Source organism: Micromys minutus (assembly GCF_963924665.1).
Source record: "Micromys minutus genome assembly, chromosome: 16".
NCBI classification, from domain to species: Eukaryota; Metazoa; Chordata; class Mammalia; order Rodentia; family Muridae; genus Micromys; species Micromys minutus.
Window position 1 is genome coordinate 43,218,678 of NC_137985.1, and position 23,541 is coordinate 43,242,218.

A 23,541-nucleotide genomic window follows, 5' to 3' on the forward strand; every position below is an offset into this window, starting at 1 on the left:
CCAAGGTTGGACCTCATGCTGCAGCTGAACTTTGTAATGTGCAAGAATCACCTAGGTGGTACTGGTTTTAAAGGCATGAAGAGCAGCTGAGGCTTGGCACTGTGAGAGTCCGGGGAAGGCCTTTGGTGAAGGTGCAGACTCAGTTGTAGTTAACAGCCCAGAACTGAAGGGGTCATGCAAAGAAGTTGAGGCTTGGCACCATGAAGAGAGTCTGTGAGAAGCTATTATTGGTGAAGCCTAGTTGCAGCAGAAGACCCTAGAGTGTTGGAGATGCCAGTACCATGTGAAGATCACCAAGAACAGCAGCAGCAGTGGAGTGGCTTTAGACAGGGCCTATAGTTCTTCAGAAGGCAGAGCTGGAGATCTGACACTAGTTCTTTGGAGGAGCCCAGAAGGTGATGTGATGTGTGGATCCTAGACATTGAAACAAGAAGCTATAACATTGAAGGTACCTTGAAGACCACAAGATGTTAGAGATGCCAAAGCCATGGGACATTTGCTGAGGAAAGCTGCTAATAGGGAGTGGAACCAGCCTAGAAGGAAGAAGTTTGTTGCAGTCAACAAAGACGAAAAGGGAGTGGAGACCTGAAGACTGCTTTGACATCAGACATGGAGAGTCAGAGTTTAGAGTCTTGCTTTGGGGATTATAGTTAAGTGATTGGATGAATCTTAGAAGAGACTTTGAGCTTCGCACTTTTAACATTTTGAGATTGCTATAGACTATGAAAGTTGGACTAAATGTCCTTTTTATTATGCTATGGCTAGGTATGGCCACTATAGACTCAAGTGTTTGAATAAGCCTATAGTAGCTGGAGACTGGAATGAAATGGTTTCGATGTGCTTAGACCAGAGAATGGCACTATTTGGAGGTGTGGCCTTATTGCAGTAGGTGTGGCCTTATTGCAGTAGGTATGTCACTGTGGGTACAGGCTTTAAGACCCTCATCCTAGCTTTCTGGAAGCCAGTCTTCTCCTGGCAGCTTTCAAATAAAGATGTGATGAGGATATAAGATGAATACATACGTACATACGTACATACATACATACATACATACGGTCAGAAAGCAGCATTACCTTACCTAAGCACAAAAGCATTTGACTCTCTCTCTCTCTCTCTCTCTCTCTCTCTCTCTCTCTCTCTCTCTCCCTCCTTCTCTGTGTGTGTGTGTGTGTGTGTCTGTTTGTCTGTCTGTCTAGAGGTCAAACTGCATTCTGTGCATGCATGCTAGGCAAATTCTCTGTTGCCAAATTTTCATTATGAAAACTACCCTCCACCCCAAGATGATTTAAAACTCAAATAGCTGATAATATGGATGAGCGAATTTTATACATTAAAGATGCAACTTGTGGGCTGAGATGGATCAGTGGTTAAGAGCATCGACTGCTCTTTCAGAGGTCCTGAGTTCAATTTTCAAGAACCACAGGGTGGCTCCTGTGTAATGGGATCCAATGCCCTCTCTGGTGTGTCTGAAGATAGCTACAGTATATTCATATACAATAAATTTATTTTAAAAGTAAAAGATGCAACTTGCACTTAAATAAGTGTCTTAATGTTAATGATATCCCTACCCACAATCCTGTCTTGTGCCCCATAATTATTCATCCCCAATGTTTCTTTTACCTTTGATTTTGATACTATAACATAACCTTATATTTCTCCCTTTCCTCCCTCCAAACCCTCCCATATGCCACCTTCTTCCTCTTTCAAAGTCATGGCCTCTTTTTGTAGTGTTGTTACATGCACATATGTATATGTTTATACATATACTTTCCTAGGTATAACCTGCTCAGTGTGAACACATACATACAGACACACACACACACACACACACACACTGCCAGGACTATTTGGAATTAGATAAACAGTTGGCGTGCTCTTCCCTGAAAAAGTCCAATTGTCCCATTCTCAGAATTCCTTAGTTGGCTGTAGTTTTTATGTAGAGATGAAGTCTCAAGGGCTTCCTCCCATCACCTGAACTATGTCTATTGTTGCTGTCTTTGTTCAACTCACGTTACATAGTCATGCTGATGAGCCTTAATAGGTGTAACTTCTAACCTTAGTAGGAGACACATTCTCACAGCAAATTCTTTGTGCCTTTGGTTCTTACAATCCTTCCACCTATCTTTCACAATATTCTTTAAGCCTTAGGTGTGGGAGTGTTTTGTAGATATCTCTCTCAGGACTGGGCTCCACAACTCTTCATGTTGATTGGTTGTGATTTTATGCAACAGTCTTCCACTGTCTGCTGAGTCCTATTTATACTCCCTCCAAACATCACATGTCCTCCATGGGGCTTGCCTCACCACAAGTTTTGCCTCAGTAATCGAATCTGTCTTAGCAAAACTTCATGTGAGCCTGACTTCACCCTGCCAATTGGCCCGAATCTGAGGAAGTGGCGAGAAGCCACCAGGACACCACCAGAAGGTTTTGGGTGCGTTTCTCTCATTGCCATATGGAGCTCAGCCACACGGTGTCTGTGAAGAATCCTTTATCATGTATCCTTTCAGGTGTCTGCTTTAACAAAACATCTTTTCTCCTTTGTCTGCTTCGGGAAAACACTCCTTCGTGTGTTTGCCCCAGTAAAACTCCATTCAACACAAATGACTTTCCAAAGAAACCATAAGTTTCCACTTCAACCAGGTTTTCAAATATTTGAGCCTATGGGGGTTGGGGGAGCAGGTATTCCGATTCAAACCACCATAGGAATGCTGATTGTTCTAGAGGCTTCTCCTTCCTTTCTTTTATTTAGGCAGCCCATGAACTAACGCCGCTCACATTTAGGGTGAGTCTTCTCTCCTCACTTAAAACTCTTCAGAAATACCTGCACATGGTCGATCCCAAATGCAGCTGAGTTGGCAGTAGAGTCTCCATACCTGGTGAGACGGGACTTTGAAAACGTATGCTAGACTTTCCTTTCATACTGGCAAGACCCTCAAGTATGAAAGCAATTGATAAGAGAAAACTTATTGAATTTTTTTTTTTTTTTTTTTTTTTTTTTTTTTTTTTTTTTGTGGGCTGAGAAATGTTCTGCTTCCCATTTTCCAAGTTTGCAAGGACAATTTATTGGAAACTAAAAAATCACATACAGATCACTATTAATGTAAAAAAAATTGTCTATTCTGAATACACAGCTGGGAGGCTGGTATGTGCTCTCAAGAATTGTTTTGAGTTCACAGTGTAATGATTAGAAACTAAAGGTTATAATACATACTGTCCTGCAATGTAACTGCAAAGGAAACAGTGAAATTAAGTAATCAGAAAGCTCCAAAGCAGTGGCTGGCAGCCAGACAAATTATTTATTAAGTCAAAGAGCAAGGTCCTAAAGTTGGGGAGCCAATGGGAAAAGCAAGAAGTTCCAGATGAGGCTCTTGCCACATCAGCTTCAGAGAACGAACAGTCAATACGGGAAAGAAAGGATAGAGGAAACCCTCAGCCCTTGGATTGTCTTCCTCTGACCCTAAACCACAAAATCACAAGAGAGTTGCTTTCAACTCCTATGCTTTGCTTCCAGTGACTTAGTAGAATTTGCCAGGCATGTGCTATTGCAAAGGCAGACACCTCAAACTTTAGGTAATCTGTAACAGAAACAAAACAAAACAGAGCCAGGTGCAGAAGCTACAGGATAGTCATGTTCTGCTGCCTTGGAATCTTAGTTAGGGCTACTTCTGCTGTGATGAAACACTGTGGCTAAAGCAACCTGGGGAGGAAAAGACTTATTTCATTCACATTTTCACATTGTAGTTGTCATGAAGGAAGTCAGGACAGGAACTCAAGCAGGGCTGGAACGTGGGGGCAGGAGCTGATGATAGAGGGGTGCTGCTTATTGGCTTGCTCCTCTTGGCCTGTTCAATCTGCTTTCTTATAAACCACCAGTCCAGGAATGGCACCATTCACTATGGATCTGGGCCCTCCCATATCAATCACTAATTAAGAAAATGACCTATAGGGTTGCCTGCTAACCAATCTTATGAAAACATTTCCCTAATTGAGGTTCCTTTCTCTCTAATAACTTTAGCTTATGTCAAGTTGACATAAAACTATCTGGAACACACAGTGACTACAGCTGAGTATCTATAGAGTGGTATAAGAAGACCACAAGCTGAAGATCAGGTGATGTCATCCATTTCAGCTCTGCTGAGGGCTCTATGGTAGATGGTGTCACCAAGGCAGAGCAGGTCACATGGTAAGGTGAGAAGTGGGGTGAAGGAGTTGAGGGGTTAAATCCTTCTCATTTCATAACTACTTCCTTTTGGGAATTAACACACCCTGGGAGACTAGGATTGGTCCCTTGCTTTGACTGGCATTCCTATGACCTAGTCATCTTCGGAGGTTCTACCATCTCCAACAGTACCACATTGATGACCTCAGGAAGCATAGTAAAAACCGTATCTAAACCTCAGCACCAATCCTGAGAACACCACCAAAGAAACTTGACTGAGAAACATTCTGCACATGACCATAAGTTTTCAAAATCAAATAGAAGAGCTGTCAAAGCTGAGAGGCACCTTAGTGACAAATGTTGACTAACTGTAATATGAGATCTGGGGACAGAGAAGAACAGTAAGTAAAAACTAATGAAATCAGGGTATAACATTGACTCTAATTTAAAAAAAAAAAAAAAGATAAATTCATGGAAGGAAGAAAAAAGAAAAAGTCAAGAACACTTAAGAGTGTATAGTCAGGTGACTTGATAAAACAATCCGAACTTTCTTTAATAAAAAATTAATATCTTTCCTACAAACGAAGCTAGAATAACTGCCTATCTTTTCAGGGTGGGGAATATTAATTATTCTATATTATATAATTATATAATGTTGGATCAAAAATATCAAATACCTAATACAAAAGCTAAAATATGCAAGTCTTAGGATAAAACATTAAAAACCTTATCTTGTTACCAGGAAGTGGGAAAAGATTTCCTACACAGAACATCAGAGCACAAAGCATAAAAGAATAATTGTTAAATAAACTCTTACCAGGGCTAAAAGTGGGGGGGCTGAAGAGCCACTCAGCAGGTGGAGTACTTGCTGCTTAATTTTGGAAATTAGAGTTTGGATACCAGCACCCACATGACAAGTCTGTACATACATGAACAAGCACACACTACAGCTGCTTCCAACTCTTTTGGTTTGGTTCACAGTCATGCGGCACAGCAGAATGTGTTAGGTGTGTACTGACTGCCAGAGTACATTCCTACAAAACAAAAGGCAGTGGTTGCTATGTTATGTTCTCTCTCTCTCTCTCTCTCTCTCTCTCTCTCTCTCTCTCTCTCTCTGTGTGTGTGTGTGTGTGTGTGTGTGTGTGTGTGTCTCTGTCTCTGTATGTGTCTCTCTCTCTCTGTGTCTCTCTCTCTCTGTGTCTCTCTCTCTCTGTGTCTCTCTCTCTGTCTCTCTCTCTCTCTGTGTGTGTGTGTGTGTGTGTAAATAAGACTGTAGAGTAAATAACTATGCTCACAAGAAGTTAGAAAAAACTAAAAAAAATTTTTTAAAATTTTTTGAGTACTAAATGGTCCATTAGTAAACACAAAATTTCAACTAGAGTAATAAAGTCATTTGGGAAGATGATAATCAAATCAAAAGAACAAACATATACCAGTCATCAGAAAAAGCGGTGGCCATTTGTGATGTCACAGAAACAGACATCCAAGCTCAGTCATAAAGACATACCTAGTAATAGGCAGAGTAGAGTAGGAACCTGGAACCTTGCATGACTCATTCACACACAACAAGGGCTTTTTACAAAACTCTGACGACTAGTGGGAAGAACGTTGTTGCGATGTCACCTTTTGAGGGTCTATAAAAATGCCAGGTAAGATTTGTTATGCAAAGACAGACTCTGAATCTTTAAACTGTAGGGTCCATTGATGGTGTCCACACACCTTGCACTCCCAACCATATATTCAAGAGCAGAGCAGGCCATATGCCACCATCCCAAATATTATAGCCAACAACAGAAAGGCTCTTCTGGAGTACTGTGTGGCATAGTTTCTCACTAACTGCCACTGCTGGCCATAGGCCTTTTCTGCAAAGCATTGGATGTTTGGATAGTTACAATGTTTTTAGGGTCAAAATCAAAGGTATGTCTCGGCACATTTCTGTGTGATTCATGGGGTTCAAGATCCCTGAACCCTACGTAGACCTTGGTCTTCACATCAAAAATTCGCATTGCTTTGATGCCACATAACCCTGAGGATGATGTTTGGTCATCTGTCTTTCTGTAAGAACAAAACAAAGTAAATGAAAACCAGAAGGGTTCTGAATACTCTGTCCTCCTCTCCGCTCCCCACAGTCCCTCCTCGGGTCATTTCGACTTTCATGCTATCACATCGTGGATTTCTAACAGTTGCAGTCAGAAATAACTTCCACCCAGCTAAGTGTTATGGTCAGTTTTCAGTTTTTGTCTCCCTTCCTTCACCAGTTCCACTTGTCATGCCACCAGCAAATGTCCCACTTCCTCCCACGGTGTGAATGATGTCACTCAGTTCTGCTCTCATCTTGGTCACTGCTTATTCTGTCTCCTGGGTTTCCTTCACTCCCCAGCTCTAGTGAGTGTGAGGGTACACCATGCATGAATCCTCGAACTTCTATTTCTCCCTGTTTTTCTTAAAGGTATCTCAGGCCAGCTGCTGGATGAAAATACATCTACAGATCTGTATGTTGCTAAAGCACACATTTTTCTCTCCAGGAAAGGCCAGTAGTCTAAACACACACACACACACACACACACACACACACGTCTGTGTTTGTCTGTGGTATAGTGATTCCAATGTGTGTATCTGTTTGTACATGTAAGTGTACAAACGTGTGTGGAGCCCAAAGGTCAAGGTCAGGTACATTTATCAATTGCTAAGTGCCTTTGAACCTCAGTTTCTGAAACAGGGTCTCCCACTGAATCTGGGGCTTGCTGGTTAGCCTTGATTGGCTTTTCAGCAACCCCTAGTATATCTGCTCCTGAGTGCTGGAATTACACTGTGTTCAGCTTTTTATGTGTGTGTTGGAGATCCAAACTTGGTTTTGTTTGCTTATTTTTATTTTGCTGTTTTTCTATTTTGGTGCTTGTTTTTTGTTCTTCCTTCCTTCCTTTCTTTCTTTCTTTCTTGTTGAAACATTGTTTTTGCTAGAGAGCTCAGGGTCTCCCACATGCACACGCCCTGCCACTGAGCCAAACATTACCCCAGTGCTCCAGCTGTTCTTAGGCCAAATTTAGTGGTCACAGTAGGAATACTATCAAGATTTTATTTATTTTACGTATGTGAGCACACTGTCACTGTCTTCAGACACACCAGAAGAGGAAATGGGATCCTATTACAGATGGTTGTGAGCCACCATGTGGTTGTTGGGAACTGAACTCAGGACCTCTGGAAGAGAGCAACCAGTGCTCTGAGCCATCTCTCCAGCCCAGGAATTCTATCTTCTACACCCCATGTAATGAACTCATCAGCAGTGCAGGGCTTTCGGGTTCCTGCTTGTGGTTTAATAACCGACATAGAGACATCTATATTAAGGCTGTCAGCCGTTTTGCTGGGGGCAATCTCTCTGCTAGCTTCTGACTTAACCTGACTTCTCTGCCCCTGTGTCCCTCCACATGGCTTTCATTGCTCTTCTTCCTGTTCCATTCTTGTCCATGCTTCTGTCTCTCGGTGTCTGTCCCCATCTTGTCCTTCTGCCCTAGATCCAGTCACCGGCTCTCATTTTGCCAAAAGCCACACTCCTTACTCATCCAGTTGGCACTGGGGGGCTTCGTGACCATCCACTTCAACTTGCCTTTCTTTTTGGGCAGATGAAGAAACCGCAAACATTTACATATGCTGCCAGTCTGGAGTTGCTGGCCCAGAGATTAATAATTGAAAACACGGGACACAGTTTTTCATAAGGCTGTAAACACAACATTTGTAGGTCATCCTAACACATCAGTAGATCTTGCCAGTTCTGCCCTCTGTCTACCCCTCTGTCCGTTGCCACCCTGGTCAAAGTCACAATTCACACTTGCTTGTCTGGTACAGCAGGCGTTTATTTTATCTCCCTGCTTCTGCAATGTCTCCTCTTTTTAGTTTCTTAACAAACAGCTGCCAGGAAGTAAAACTTACTAAGGCATATCACATCATTCTTGCCCGATATAGTCAATGATGTCCCATCTCATTAAGGACAGATGTAGAGTCAGGTGCTTTCAGGGCCTCCACCACCTGCTCCCCTGCCGTCCTCATCTCCTGGCTCCACGTTCTATGCTCCCCACACTCCATGAGAAGGCACTTAGCCTTCTCACACATGTTGGCCTTGTTCCCATGGCAACCCTTCCTACCTTCAGAAGTTAGCGATTCTAATTTTGCACTCCCAAAGTCTAAGTCAGCATCGTGTCACTGTACCTGTTGTATGAATGATGTATTTACCTAGAAGGATTTTTTAGAAAGATAAAGTCTGTATGCTAAAAACAGCAATCGGGGCCAAGGGACTGTGGCACTTGCCCTTAACATCTAAAAGCTGGGCTGATCACCAGAACCCACAGGAAAGTACCAACCCCACAGAGTTGTCCTCTGGCAGCTACATGTGCCACAGCAGTTGTGTCCCCAAGTAATAATGATAATGTTAAGAAGAACAAGCAATTGAGTGGTGGTGACGGGGAAGTAAGGTGCATCTTTTGATGGCTCCTCCTACCCCAGGTAATGAAGTCATGCGTCCATGTGGTCCAATGGTAAGGTCTTGCAATTCTGTCTAAGAATGAGCAGACAGTTTGAAAGAGGAAGCATTAAGTCTACGTGCTACACACTATATTTCATCACATCATCTCCATCCCCATTAATATGTTGAAATCCTACCTAATCCCAAGTCAAAGATAGGAGGGAGTCTTTGGAATACAATTACTATTGAGTTAAGTGGTCAGATGTCTGTGAATTGGATTAGTGTCCAGTGAAGACCCTCCGGAGATCCTCTAGTTAACCTTTCTAGCCATGAAATTATTTTCATTGCTGCTCCATAGCTGTAATTTTCCCACTTTTATGAATCATAATATAAATATCTGCATTTCCCAATGGTCTTATGTGACCCTTGTGAAAGGGTCATTCACCTCTTAGGGATAGAGATGCCCAGGTTGAAACCTCTACAAGTCCTTCCACCACATGACACACCGCAAGAAAGTGTCATCTGTGAGACAGATGGTCCTCACATCACACCACATCTGTGGCTATCCTGACCTTGGATTTGCCAGCCTCGGTATCTTGGGAGGGAATCTCCCAAGCAGCCAGAAGATTGTAAACAGATCCAAGTGAGGGCAGAGCTGGCCATTTCAGCCCGCTAGGTGGAGCCCGAGGAAACAGAAAACAGTCATTGGTAGTTTGCAAACTTGGAGATTCCAAGGCCAGCCCAGAAGGGCACCTGCAGCAGCCTCCTGACTCGGGTGGAGCAAGGGGAGGGAGAGAGCCAGAAGTTAACGAACGAGCAAACAGCAGAGTACAGGGACTCCAGGCACAAAGAATAACAAACCCAGTTAAGCCTGGAGCTCAAAGACATGCTTTTGCAAAAGCACAAAACTTTGAACCTTAGGAAGTGAGGCGGTTAAAGGTGTAATTGGGACACTCTCTGGATTAGAAGTAAAGGATTAACAGTTATATTAAAATTAAACCCATTGCCTGACAGGATGGCTCAGCGGGTAACGGCATGTACTACCAAGCTTGGATGTCCTGAGTTCAATTCACAGGACACACAGACAGAGACTCCCTGAGGTTGAGCTCTGACCTCAAAGCATGCACAAAAAGTGTTTGGCTTATAGCTTTAGGACACATAGGTGGGAAGGAAAGAAAAGTTATTGAGGAGGATGTGTGTAATCCCCCAACTAGCTGCAGCTGACCACTGACATGTGGGAGGATAGTTCTGCATACTTTGATCATTGAGATACTTAAAAACTGAACGATTAAATGTGCTGGATTATGTTCCACAGGTATGCCTTTTGACCACTTTAAAACATGCCATGTATCTCACTGTCAGAAACATCTCAGAGGTAGATGACTTGCCAAGGAAAGAGTAAAAACTACTTACGGCTGTGCCCCCCCACCTCTTTACTATAAGTTACCATTGCAGCCAAGCATCATCTGCCCCGTCACTTTTCCAACAGGTCTTCTGGACTTGTCTGCACAGAGATGCTTTTCTAGAGAGAGATGAGTGGACGTTACAGTCCAGTGCTTGGAAGGTAGGACTGAAGAAGCAGGACAATCTTGGGTTCAGGACTGCCTAGGCTACATAGTGAGATCCTGACTCACAGAACAACAGAAAGAAGGCCGGTTATGATGCTTCTAGTGCATAGGCAGCTGGGTGAGGAAACACTGAAGTTCCAAGGTAGCTCCCATCTCCTCTTTTCAGCAGCCCAGAGGAAACAGATTGAAGATGATAAAGACCTTGGGAACTTGATAATATTGCTCAGCAGCCTAAGGACCTCCATAAGTTTAAGTTGAGAGTAGATGTCTTAGTCTATCTGGGCTACTATAACACAGTATCTAAGGCTGGATAATTTACAAATAATGTGTTGCTTACAGTCCCAGGGCTTAGAGATGCCATGGTGAATGTGCCGGTAGATTGGATGTTTCATAGATCATCCAAACATCGGTGTTTTCCTCTCTCTTTTCTCAGTGATAGAAATCATAATCAGGCCTTGTGAATGCCATGGAAGTATTCTACCAGTGAACTCTACCCCAAGTCCTAGATAGTGCCTCTTGGTGAGTTCTCACATGACAGCACAAAAGTGGGAAGGCAGGCTCACTTCAGTCTCCTTTTATAGAGGCATTAATCCTATTCAGGAAGGCAGAACCCTCAGGACTTGGTTGCCCATCCCCCCAAGCCCCATTTCTTAATACTATCACATCGAGGATTGAGTTTCATAGGAAGGGGCGACACACCAATGTGTTAGCACTGGTCAAGGAAACTGCAGGTCATCCTTCTATGGACGATGATATGAAGTAGGTTGGAGAGTCAAACAAGGTTCCAGTTTGTCCAGATGACTAGAAAGGACCATGAAATGTATAGAGAAGCTGAGGACCACTCAAGGGGGTGAGAAGAATGACTAACAGTTGAACTTATGGAGCTAGAGAGAATTGGAAAGTCACAGGTACCCTCTAGAATCTTCTCAGTGGCTAAGGCTATAGAAGGACACAGGTTATAAGTAGACAGGGTGGAACCTTGCACTGCTGGCCTCCAACAGCAAGTAGAACTCAATCTCTTTCTATGCCAGTGACCCAGTTTCCTCTGCTTTAAACAGCTCTTGGCATCTGCAGCTGGTGTCCAATCGTCTGGCTATGGGGAAGCCTCCCCTGACCTCACGGCTCACTTGGCTCCACCCTGCTGATGACTGGGTTATTTTACAAGTCAGCCACTACCCTAAGACCTCTCTATACATTTTCTCAATAACTACTAATGAGGCAAACACTGTCTACAGCAAAGCTGAAACTTCAAGAGCTTTGTGTTTTGTCCAAGGTCACCGAACTAAGTCTGGATTCCTCTCTGTAATTTTGAATGCTCCCCGTCACTCTTAGAACCTCCAGACACAAACATTTTATAAAGCAGACATCAGTGTGATATACCAAGGCATTTACAAGAGATCTGGGGGCGGGGGGGGGGGGAGAGGTCTAGGAGAGGCACCTCGAACCTCATCCTTTATTACTGCTCTGCTGTTTCTCCACGGCAAGCGTTGACTAGAGGCCTGAGTAGAATGTGCTTGTCTGTATTAGGGTCCAGATTTACAGAAGGAAAAGAAGAATGTCTCCACAGTCTCTGCCTGTCCCCCTCCTCCCTCTGTCTTCTCACTTCCACGGCTTCGCCTTGACTCGGTTCTTCCTTGTTTCTCTTTGGAACACTCCAAATCAAAAAAAGGTCAGAGCAGAAACAACAAATAAAGGGAAAGAATTGGTGCCAGACATGGGAGAGTTCTACTTCAAGAAGGTACTAGAAATAAAAAAATGTTGAAAGTAACAGAATAGAATCTGTCCAAAAAAAAAAAAAAAAAAAAAAAACTAGATCACTCATGAAAGAAAGATCCATGACAGGATGGCCGTGAGTGTGCATGTGTGTCACCGATCATATGGGGACTTCAGGACAAAACTGGCCAATGGTAGCTGATGTGTAAAAGAAGTGTATGTGGCGCCTGTTGTGCCAGTACTTGGGATGCTGAGGGAGGAGGGCTGCTACCAGATCAAGCCAGCCTGGACGACGTAGTGACCTATGTAGAACCCTGTTAAATAAAGATGAACAATATATAGACAGACAAACTGAGAGGGGGGGGGGGAGGGAGGGAGGGAGAGAGGGAGGGAGGGAGAGAGAGGGGGAGGGAGGGAGAGAGGGAAGGAGGGAGAGAGAGGGGGAGGGAGGGAGAGAGGGAGGGAGGGAGAGAGAGGGGGAGGGAGGGAGGGAGGGAGGGAGGGAAGAAGGGAGGGGTAAAACTGAGAGGTACCTGTACTTGGCAAGCAGTGATTCAAATTATGTCATCCTTTCAATAAAATGAAAGTCACAGTTCAGACTAAAGCTAGGCTAGTCATAGAAGTGTCTGACTGTATTTCCAGGAACTCAAGAAGCAGAGGCGGAAAGATCCCTGAAGCCACTGAGTTTGAAGCCAACCTGGACAAAGAGCAGACTAACCTGACACTCAGAGATCCACCTGCCTCTGTCTCCCAAGTGCTGGGACTAATGGTGTGTGCCACCATCGCCCAACAGACTTTGTCTTAAGGGGGGAAAATTGAAATGGAAGGAAAGAGAAGAGAAGAAGGGCAAAGGGAGGAAGACAAAACTAGCAAAAAAATCAAGGGTCCGTCACAAGAACTGGCCAGATGTCTCAGTGGGCTGTGGAGCTTCCTACCAAGACCTGAGCTCAGCAGGGACACACAGCAGAAGGAGAGAACCAACTCCTGAGCCGTGTCCTGTGCCTACAGCACACGTGGGGACACACACCAAATAGATACATTTTTTACAAGAACTGTCCAGCTCAACACCCCAAGTTTTCAGAAACCTTCTGTGTTTCTCAGTAGCACTACCGAAATGACTCATGAACAGAAGGTACCAAACAGAAATAAATTACAGACATCGAAACAAAACAGACACCCGGCGTACTCTAAATTAACCCGCACAGAGCGAGGGAAAGGCTGAAAGGGAACACTCCCTATTCACAGCCTTCACACAAACAAACGCCCATGAAGGCAATTGGCTATTTGTTTTGGGTGCCAGAACAGGGGAAAGGGCGACCCATCTGCATCTTTCTGGATCTGTTTGAAGAGCAGCCAGGACTTTGAGCCCTGGGAGTGTAACTTGGGGTCTGGGCTGGCTTTGTCTTAACAACCCACACATGAACTGCACTGCCAGGCCCTGGCGAGCCTGCTGCTGGAAGGCTGGGGAGGGCGAACGGATGGAAGGGCGCCCATTCCTCACCCACACAGCCTTCCCTGTTGTGTGTCGGTAGGAGTTATGCTAAGTGCCCATAAGATGCCAGCCTGCTGTCAGGGAGCTGCCACCAGATGAGAAGGACGTGCGGAAGGGACTTCCCATTCCTCAAGCAGAAACAAAGTGAGCAAGGGCAATTTCTTAAAGTGGTATTGATTAAAAACAAAAACAAACAGAACAACAGCAACAAAAACCCTTACTTTAATTTTTTTTGTATTTGTTATAGGAAAATAAATGCAGTGGTTTTGATGTTGATTTGCTTTTTAGATAGTCTCTTTATTTTGATGGAGAAAATGAAATACTTAATAATCAGAGCTTGGGATTTAAAAAAAAAAAAGAAGTTTAATTTTAAAATAAAACCCAGCTGGATGAGAGTTATAAATGAGAAAGAAAAAAAAAAAAAAAAAAAAAAAACCAAAGGTATAAAGACAGAGAAAAGAATTCAAATGATACTAGAAACAAACTTGGACCTGAAGTCCACTTAATATGCTACATGGAGAGATCCTGTCTCATAAAAGAAAAAACAGTAAAATGTGCTTTCATCTTTTGTGGTAAGCTGTGAACCAGTGCCCAAAGATTTGTGTACCTCTCAGTCTACAGAACCTGTGAGCGCTGTCTAACTTGCTAGCCTTTATAGATGAATTTGAGGGCTTCGAGATTTAGAGATTGTAGATTATTTGGGTGTATCTGAAGTGCAAAACCTCTTCTGGAATTCATCTGGAAGAGGAAGCAATGTAACTATGGGGGTGAAATTGGAGCGATGTAGTCACAAACCAAGGAACGACAACTACTGGAAACTGGAAGGCACAGTCAGGGCTGTCTCCTGAAGCCTCAAGTGGTGCTGTTGGTTAGCTGTAAAATGTATCCCACTTCCTAGCAGCATTTGGAGAGGTTCTAAAGCCTTTAATAAGACGAAGCTAGCCCTCTGGTCCACGTGTCCCACGTTGGGGTCCAGCGCCTCCTTCCATGCAACAAGGGCCTGTCCTACCAGCTCTCAGCCGAGGTCAAGAACCAGCTCCTGTGCAAACATGACCCCCAAAAGGAAGCTGAACTCCGAAGCTGGATAGAGGGACTCAAAGGCCTCTTCATTGGCCCTGACTTCCAGAAGGGTCTGAAAGATGGGATTATCCTATGCACACTCATGAACAAGCTGAAGCCGGGTTCCGTCCCCCAAATCCGCCACTCTCTGCAGAACCAGCACCAGCTAGAAACCTCTCCAAATTCATCAAGGCCATGGTCAGCTATGGCACGAACCCCGCGGATCTGTTTGGAGCCAGTGACCTGTTTGAGAGCGGGAATATGACACAAGTGCAAGTGTCTCTACTTGGGCTGGTGGGAAAGGCCAAGACCAAGGGGCTGGCTGCAGCGTGGTGTGGACATCGAGGTCAAATATTCAGAGAAACAGGAGAAGAACTTGGACGACGCCACCATGAAATCCGGCTAGTGTGTCATCAGACTGCAGATGGGCACCAACAAATATGCCAGCCAGTCTGGCACGACAGCCGGTGGTTCCAAGAGACATCTCTATGACCCCGAGAACCACATCCTGCCTCCCATGGACCATTGCGCCATCAGCCTCCAGATGGGCACCAGTAAGTGTGCCAGCCATGTGGGAATGATGGCTCCGGGGACCCAGAGGCACATTTATGACACTAAGCTTGGCACCGACAAGTGCAGATGGGCTACACGCAGGGCGCTAACCAGAGCGGCCAGGTCTTCGTAGCGGGGCTGCAGATATACCACCCCAGGTTTTGCCCACAGAGCTCTGCAGCTGACTGGGCTCCCACAGAGGGTGATGGCCAAGGCGAGGCCCCTGGGTACCTGGCCTACTCCAAGGAGGAAGCCAGATACTGAGCACCCAGGGGTGCCAGCTCCCCGAATTGCATTAGTATCCCTGTGTGGGTTTTGGAGTTTTCATTGTGTTGTTCTGTGTTTTGAAACTGGTCCTCTCTTTGTATCTCTCTCTGGCCTGGAACTCACTGCAATTCTCCTGCTTCAGCTTCCTGAGGGCTGGGATGATACCTCCCTCCTCACCCATCATGCCTTGCTTACTTCCCAGGATTGACCCACCAGGCAGGGAACATGGGTGTCCTTGGTGGGATAGGGAGGCTGTGCTTTTCCCGTGGGCCATGGGAGAGGCTGGCTCCAAAGAGAGTTTCCGGTTTCTTCATCACTTTCATGTCAGTTTGTGGTTTGTGAACCCGTAGAAATTGCTGGCAATTTCAATGAAAGAAAACAAGGAGTTTTATGTTTTGTTTGCCCTCAAAGGTATTGGGTGCACCGGGCTTTAAAATACTGCAGGCATTCTGAAGGATTAAGTTTGCTTTCCCAAGACCCTCAGACTTCACCCTGCTGTGCCCAGTGTGGAAACTGAGGCAAACCTGATGTGACCCCCCCAACACCTGCATGTGAGGAACCATAATGGGACAAGCTAATAACCAGCAGTGATCGTCCTGAGATGGCCGCCTCGGATTACTATATAATCTGTTACAGATTCGCCCTTATGAAACAGGGCAGTAAGGAAATTCATTTTAAGAAAGATTCGTTATTAGTATGCTTTTCCTGTTGTTACTAAACATACGTAACCATCATTAAGCAATGACACACTCCTTTGGAGTAGATCTCTATAGATCCACGAAGATGTCCTGTCCTGTAGTGATGCTATATAGACAAATAGATGACTTCTTAAGTCTTAATGATGATTCTATAAGAATTCCTAAAATTATATCAGTGGTCATTAAACTTTTTTATAGTGGAACTGCTATTAAGTCATTTCTGATGGTCAAAACTGGAGTGAGAACTCTGCCAGTCTCCCAAGTGTCACCAGTTAATTGCTCTCAGATAGTAACCAGACTTTCTCCTACTCATAACACATTCCAAGAAGTTGTAAAACAATTAACCAAAGGTCATAAAAAAGGAACTTATAACTTATTATAGGTGCCAGGACAGAGGATAACGTATTGACTGGGTTTATCTATACAAAACTTCACTAATAACTTAGTTATGATTTTAAACCTTCAGTGAACCTGTAGAGCTGAGACAGGAGATGGAGGTTTAGCGAGATAATATTACTCCTAATGTATATATGTATGTAAACGTTCTCTGCTGTAAACTTCTATTTCAATTTATGATTTGACTTTTTGTGTGAACTTGTGATGAACTTTGTAACATGTGATCATGTACTCTAAAGGATGTATAGGTACTGAGGACAAGGAGAAGAGATTTTTTTTTTTCTATTTTTTAAATTTTTTTTTTTTTTTTTTTTTTTTTTTTTTTTTTTTTTTTTTTTGCACAGAAGAAGAATTTTTTCCCCTTAGAAAGAATTTTTCCCTTACTAGAATTTTTTTCCCTATTCCCACTTAGAGGAACTCTCCCACACACAAACACCTTAAGATCTTTCTGCTTTTTTCCTTAGATAGCTTTCATAGAAAACTTTTTACAACTTAGTAATAAATATTATAATCACTTTTCTAAGTGTTCCCTTTTCTTCTAGCAGGCTGAAAGTTAGAGCCCAGCAATTCCTGCTGCAATAATACAAAGGCTATTTACTTCATCCTTTGCTGTTCTAGGAAGAGATGCTAAGTGCCAGAGACTGCAGTTTCTGGCCTCAGAGAAACACAGAAGGCAAGTCAGCTAAGGTCGCATAGTACCTTAGATTTAGATAGTGAACCTTTTATTATACAGCATCCCTAAATATCTCATAAGACAAAGTCTTACCCCATTCTCTCATAAGACCAAGTCTTGCCTTCCACCGATGCTCTTCCCCCACAGCTGCCTCAAAAAGAACTGACAAGAAAGAGACCTGCCCTCCCACTCCCCACTCCCAGGGCTGCCCCCTCACCCCCCCACCCCCGCACTTGCAGCCCCCCTCATTCCTCTGGTTTTTGAAGGTCTCAGTTCTCCCTGTGTCCCTGAACAAGCCCGATTAGCTGTGCTAGGGCCTTGGCCTCTGAAAGTGCCCCACAGGGACTCCTGCACTGCCAGATAATGTGAAGGTCCCTGTGTGGAGCAAAGGGGGGAAAACAATAAAAACATCTATTTCTAAAGGAAAGAAAAACAAAAAGACAAATGCAAAGTAAAGAGACTCTAAAGAGTAGGCCTGGAGGCTAACAGCCACACTGTAGTGCTCCTTCTGGCTGCTGGTCTAGGGAGCACACAGCTCCTAAATCCTGATGTCACCATCTTGAGGTGCTCCTGCCACTGTGCCTTCTGTGACATGATAGAATGTGAAACCATGAGTTAAAATAAGCCCTAACAAATTGCTTCTTGTCAGGCATGTGGTTGCTGACTCAGAGGGCATGAGGCCCTGTCAACACCTTGATTTTTGGACAAATAAAACTGATTTCTCACTTCTACTTTCAGAAGGATACAAGAACAAGTTTCTGTTACTTGAGAGAGAGAGAGAGAGAGAGAGAGATTTTATTTTTAAATCGGTGTATACTTCTGTGTCCGTGTGTGGGAGGTGTTTGGCTGAATGCAGGTGCCCCTGGAACTCAGAAGAGGGCATCAGATCCCCTGTAGCTAGAGTAACAGTGTCTGTGAGCCTCCAGACATGAGTGCATGGGTCTTGGTCAGAGCCGACAACACCACAACCAAAGGTAACATATGGGAAAATGTTGCTAGACAAATGTCCTGTAAAAGATCTCCTTTTAAGGGCAAGCTTGAATTCAAGAACCTGTGACTCAGTTGAGCCTCCCCTGGGCCTTCCTTTCTTTATAGAATACCTGAGGGCAATCTGATAGCCAAAGGGAAATGCCTGTAGCTGTCCTGTCGGGAGAAGAGAGTTCATGAGGTATCTTTGAGACCTATGACATCTAAAGCTCTAAATGAGGCCTGACAATCCCAGTGACCCAGTAACTCTGCTCTGTCCTTTAAGTAGACCAAAGCGTAAAATAAAGTTTTTCTCTTCTATCAGGAAAAGACCCCAAGAGTCTCTCTGCACTCATTCACGACTCCTCTTCCTGGAACGCCAAGTTTTAGCTTTTGCTTAACTGGCAGAAGAGACCATCCAATGGCTGCTTACAGCTTCTGAGGGTGAGTCCACGATCATCATGGCAGGGAGTACGGCAGCAGGCAGGCAGGCTTGGTGATGGAACTGTAGCTGAACCTTACATCTGATCCACAAGCAGGAACCAGATTAAGAAGTCACTGGGAAGGGTGTGTGTGTTTGAAACCTCAAATCCCACCAGTGGTGACATACCTCCTCCAAGACTACAGCTCCGTGTGCTTTTCAAACAGTTCCATTGGCTGGGGACCAAGTATCCACGTGTTTGCTCTCAAACCATCTCAGTCTTCGTAACCATTGACCCATCTTTCCAGGTCTAATTTGCCTTAAGCCACTGCTTCTGTACTTATGTGTCACAGCAGCTCAGGACAATGAACGTGCTCCCCCAGTCACCCACGCTCCTCCTAGCAACAGTGAAAAGATGGCAGATTCACAAATACAGAGAGAATGACAGAAAGGGATGTTGATAAATATGTAGAAGATGGAAAATTAATGGATGAGAAGCAATTTAGCAGAGATAACAGCAACCAGAGGATGTGAAGACATGGGTCAGTTGTCACCACAGGCCAAATATAGCCACCAAGTAGGTGAGTAATGAGGCATGGGGTTGAAAGAGAAGACAGGGTGAGTGTGCAGACACAGCCTTGTCACCCCTGCGTCACTGCTGTGTCCAGAGCTGGGGGCATCTGTGGGGCTTCCCTCCGGGCACAGTCCTACCGCTTGAACTCCTGCCGCACACGTCAGTTCTACACGTGTTCTTTCTATTGGGAAGAACTAGCCACACGCTTCCTCCTGAGCAAGAGCTAAGAAGCACCACACAGAACAGAGGCTGTTGTGCAGCTGCTCTGTACTGGGGAGGGGAGATGTACTTCACAAAGTTCTGACACCATTGTCTGCTGCATGCTCTACAGCATGCCATCCTACGAGTTCAGGTCTCGGAAGATCCTGGAAAGTTCCAGAAAGACAAGCAAACAACAAGAACCAGATCGTATGCTGCTTGAGTGTAAGCAATCTCATTGGCACCAAACTCTTCAATACCAGTACAGAATGACACATTCTCAAAATTCTGGGAGAAATGTATTTTGCAGCTGAAATACCTGTTGTATCTAGCAAGCAGCATCCCCAGAAGACAGTAGAAATGTGTAGTGAAGATGTTTAGGGCGAAAAGTAGGATTGATATCTATTTCATATGTTGCCAAATTTGAGGGAAAACTATGATGAAGAGTTTGCCAAATGCTGAATATCATGGGGAAAGAAGTGATTGTAAAATAATATATAAAAACTAACAAACTATTAGGTGGAGAAGGAAATAGTCATCATTCATTTTAATTTTTCGAGGTTTGTACTGTCATTGTAAATTGGTGCTATAGTTGCAGGAATTTGTAGGGTACATGATGATGTTATATGGGACTGGAGAGATGGCTCAGCACCTAAGAGCACTTACTGCTCTTCAGAAGTTCCACATTTAGTTACCAGCACACAAACTGTAAGGCTTAAAACCCCATTTATCGAGTTTTAGAGAATCCAGTGCCCTCTTCCAGCCTTCATGGGCACCTGAGCGCACATGGCACACACACAAGGCACATAGGCAACAAAAACAAAAACAACAAATTTAAGTAACCTTATGACTCAAAAACACCACGAGGAACCATTAAATCTCCAAAAATTAGCATCTCAAATGCTTCATCCCCTGTGGTAAGAGCACCTGATGTTCATCAGGCTCTGTAATAGCTCAGCGTTTTAAACGTAAACTTTATCCTGCCTGTCTAGCTGCGGCTATGAGCCCCTGACTCCCATCTCCATCTCTCTTTATCCTAGATTAACAATTACCAATGTCAGACTAAGCCGACTGTATAAAGAAGATTATGATTGCAACACAGACACCATTAGATTTTCTTAGGACTTATTTTTATTATTTTTAATCGTGTGTGTGTGTGTGTGTGTGTGTGTGTGTGTGTGTGTGTGCAGGAGTCTCTACAGGCCAGAGGGGTGAGTACCCCTGATGCTAGAATTACAGACAGTTGTGAGACACCTGATGTGGGTGCTGGGAACTGCACTCTGGTCCTCTGGAATAGCAGCAAGTACTCTTAGTGACTGAGCCATCTCTCCAGCTCCCAAACACTGTTTTTAGGCTGAACATTTTGTAAGTGTTCTGGAAAACTGGAGGAACAGAAGTAAGGGAGAGCTGGAGTCGGAGAAGAAATAAAAAGTCTCAATAATTTCCATTCTAGAGTCATAGCCAGTGTGTAAAGAACATGTACAAGGGAAGTCATCATATTTATCACTGGAGAAGAAGTTGGAAATGGAGATAACATGAATATCTGAGTGAGGCATGGTGCTACTCCTTTGTATTTCCAGCACGAGAAGAGGCCAAGATGGGAGAATCACAGGTTTGAAGTGAGCCTGGTCTACAGAGTGAGACTACCTGAACACAAACACACAGACAGCAGTAACCAAAACGGCTGGTTCATCACATCTTGGTGAAACAGCGTATGATGTAAACACTCTCTAAATAAATGATCCCAATATGCTGGCATGGTGTTCGCCCAGATGATGAAAACAACCCAGACAACAGACTCAATTCGTTGGCTGCTTTCCTCTGACAGCAGCGACTTAAGGGAGGAAAGTCCGGTGTTTGCTCCTGGTTTCAGGGGACATAGTCCATCATGGAGAAAGCTTGGCTGCAGGAGCAGTCAGTCTGTGGCTGTGGAAGTTGGTAGCTGGTCACATTCTGGAAAAACACCCAAGAACCTGCTCCTAGAGACTGGCCTTGAGAAGGAGGTTGTGAAGGGGAAGGCGGGACAGGCACGGCCTGGTATGTCACCGTATGCTATTTTGTCAGTTAAAAGTCTATGTCAGTGAGTATACTAGCTGATCATTAAAATAAAAAAATTTAAAGGAAGTTTTATTTTTATTTATTTTTTTAAAGAACCTTGGTAAAAGAAAAAAAAAAATTCAAACCAAAACAATGTCTTCTGATCATGACCTTGGCACTCTGAACTCAGGGCAGATGTGGCTGCCTGCTCATCAAACCAGCCAACATTTCAGCACAGATGGGGGAAGGGCACACAAGCCCCCAACCCTGGATGAGGAGCCCCTGATAGCCCATGGCTGCCTTGAAGAGTCAGATGCCCTTAGGGGTGTGGCCTCTGGTAGTTGACCATGCTCTGTGGTTGGTCCCATACCCCATGCCTAGACAGGGAACATTAGCAGATTGTTTAAAAAAAAAAAAAAGAATCTGACAGGAGTGAGAGGAGTTAGGGGAAGGAGGGAGGGGTGAGTGTGGTCAAACTGTATGAGATGAGCAAAGAATAAATTTTAAAATTATTTTTTAAAGCAATTCTGTTACCTTCGGTGTACTTCCTTTAGGTGGCAGCAACCGTATTCTCTGTGCAGTCCAGATGCTAATCCTCAGAGACAGATCAACAGCAGTGTTTTCATATCGTGTTTTGTTTTGTTTCCCTCTCACAAGAGAAAGAAAGAAGAAAACAAACCCTTGCAATGCTAAGTATTCATTAATGAAACACGTGGCTCAGGAATGTATTGCTGTTGTACTATCTCAAGCACTACTGTCATCAAAAGAAAGTCACGGCAGACCAAGAGGCTGGCAATCCAGATGCTTATAAAGCCAAGGGTGTATTTACCAAACTCGCAATGCTTATGTTTGCATCGTGGGCCAAGGAACAAGTCAAGTTGTTTTGTTCTGGGTTCTTCTAAAAGTTCTACAGTGTGAAAGGTACTTCCCCCAAACTTGTTTATCTTAGTCCTAATCTCTGCCACTTCAGCCTTTTTAGGCCCAGGGGACCAGGACCCCTGGGCAATTGGACTCCTGTTGCCTGGCCCATGTCTGGCAGGCCTCGGAGCATTCAAAGACCACTTGCAGACCTGATTAACGGAAGTGCATGGTATTAGAAATTAGAGTCTCTCGCTTTCTCATTGGCAGAGTAAAGGAGGGTAGGTTCTCACAGCGCTCCTCCAGGTAGCTAACAGAAAGGGTTTCTCTAAAAACAAGGCCATGGAAGAGTTTCCTTGTCCCTGGAAGGGTCTTAGGAGAATTGAGCAGATCCTGTTGGGTCATGCCAGTGCTACAGGCCAGGTTGGCTGCGTGCTAGGCTTAAGAAAAGAGATCTGTCTCTACTTTTTGAAGAGACATATCAGCACGTTTATCTGTGAAACTAAGGACAAATCAAACTTGATAGCTGGTGTGTAAATCTTCCAAACAGAGGTATCACAGAACACTACCACCACCACCAACAACAAATCAAAGTAAGAATTTTTAAATTCCATGCTGTGTAATACTTCAGGGTATATACACCAAGACATGAAAGCATATCTGAATGGATAATGGATATTTACACACTAATACTAACAGAATTATCTGTAATAGCCTAAAGGTGGAAGCGACCAAGTGTGAGTGGATAGAGAAGTAGAAGAACAAAGCGTGGGTGGATGTACAAAATGGAAAAGTATTCTGTCTTTGAAAGGGATGAGGTTCTCACAGTTGCTGTGTGCTGTGTGGAGTACGCCGGTCACTAAGGAAAAAAGAATACCATAAAATTCTGCACAAATCAAGCAGACAGACTTCCAGAAACAGAAAATAGAAAACCAGTTGCCTGAGGCTGAGACAAGGGACAAAATGGGAAAATCCAGTTTAGAAGGTCTAGAGTTCCAGTTTGTAGAAGTAACTCAGGAGCTGAACCCGGACGCTGGCAAATAGCAACATGAATGTCCTTCGTGTCACAGAACTCTACCCTCAGAAGGAGTGGAGTGGGAGCTTCTGTCCTGTGCATTATCCTACAAGGATAAGGAACCAAAAAGAACAACCGGATGGAACCAGAAAGTAATGAATATTCCTCAAAACTTTACTGATATCTTAAGACGATGGGATTACATATCAATTACAGAATTGTCATTCAAGCTTCCTTTTTCTGTTTTCTTTTCCATTTTTATTTCACACGTATGAGTGATCTGCCTCTGTGCACGCGCAGTGGCTGTGGAGGCCAGCAGAGGACATATCAGGTCCTTTGGAACTGGAGACTTGTGAGCTGCCACATGGGTGCTGGGACTCAAACACAGGTCCTTTGAGAGGGCACCCAGTGCTCTTAACTGCTGAGCTGTCTCTGGAGC

General features: G+C 44.1%; 1 pseudogene across 1 annotated transcript; it reads left to right on the forward strand.

Moving 5' to 3' along the window:
- Positions 1-13,010: 13,010 nt before the first annotated feature.
- Positions 13,011-15,263, forward strand: LOC308431236 (calponin-2-like; annotated as a pseudogene). The gene is made up of 2 exons: positions 13,011-13,028; positions 14,365-15,263. The product of its transcript is annotated as a calponin-2-like (transcript).
- The last annotated feature ends 8,278 nt before the right edge of the window (positions 15,264-23,541 follow it).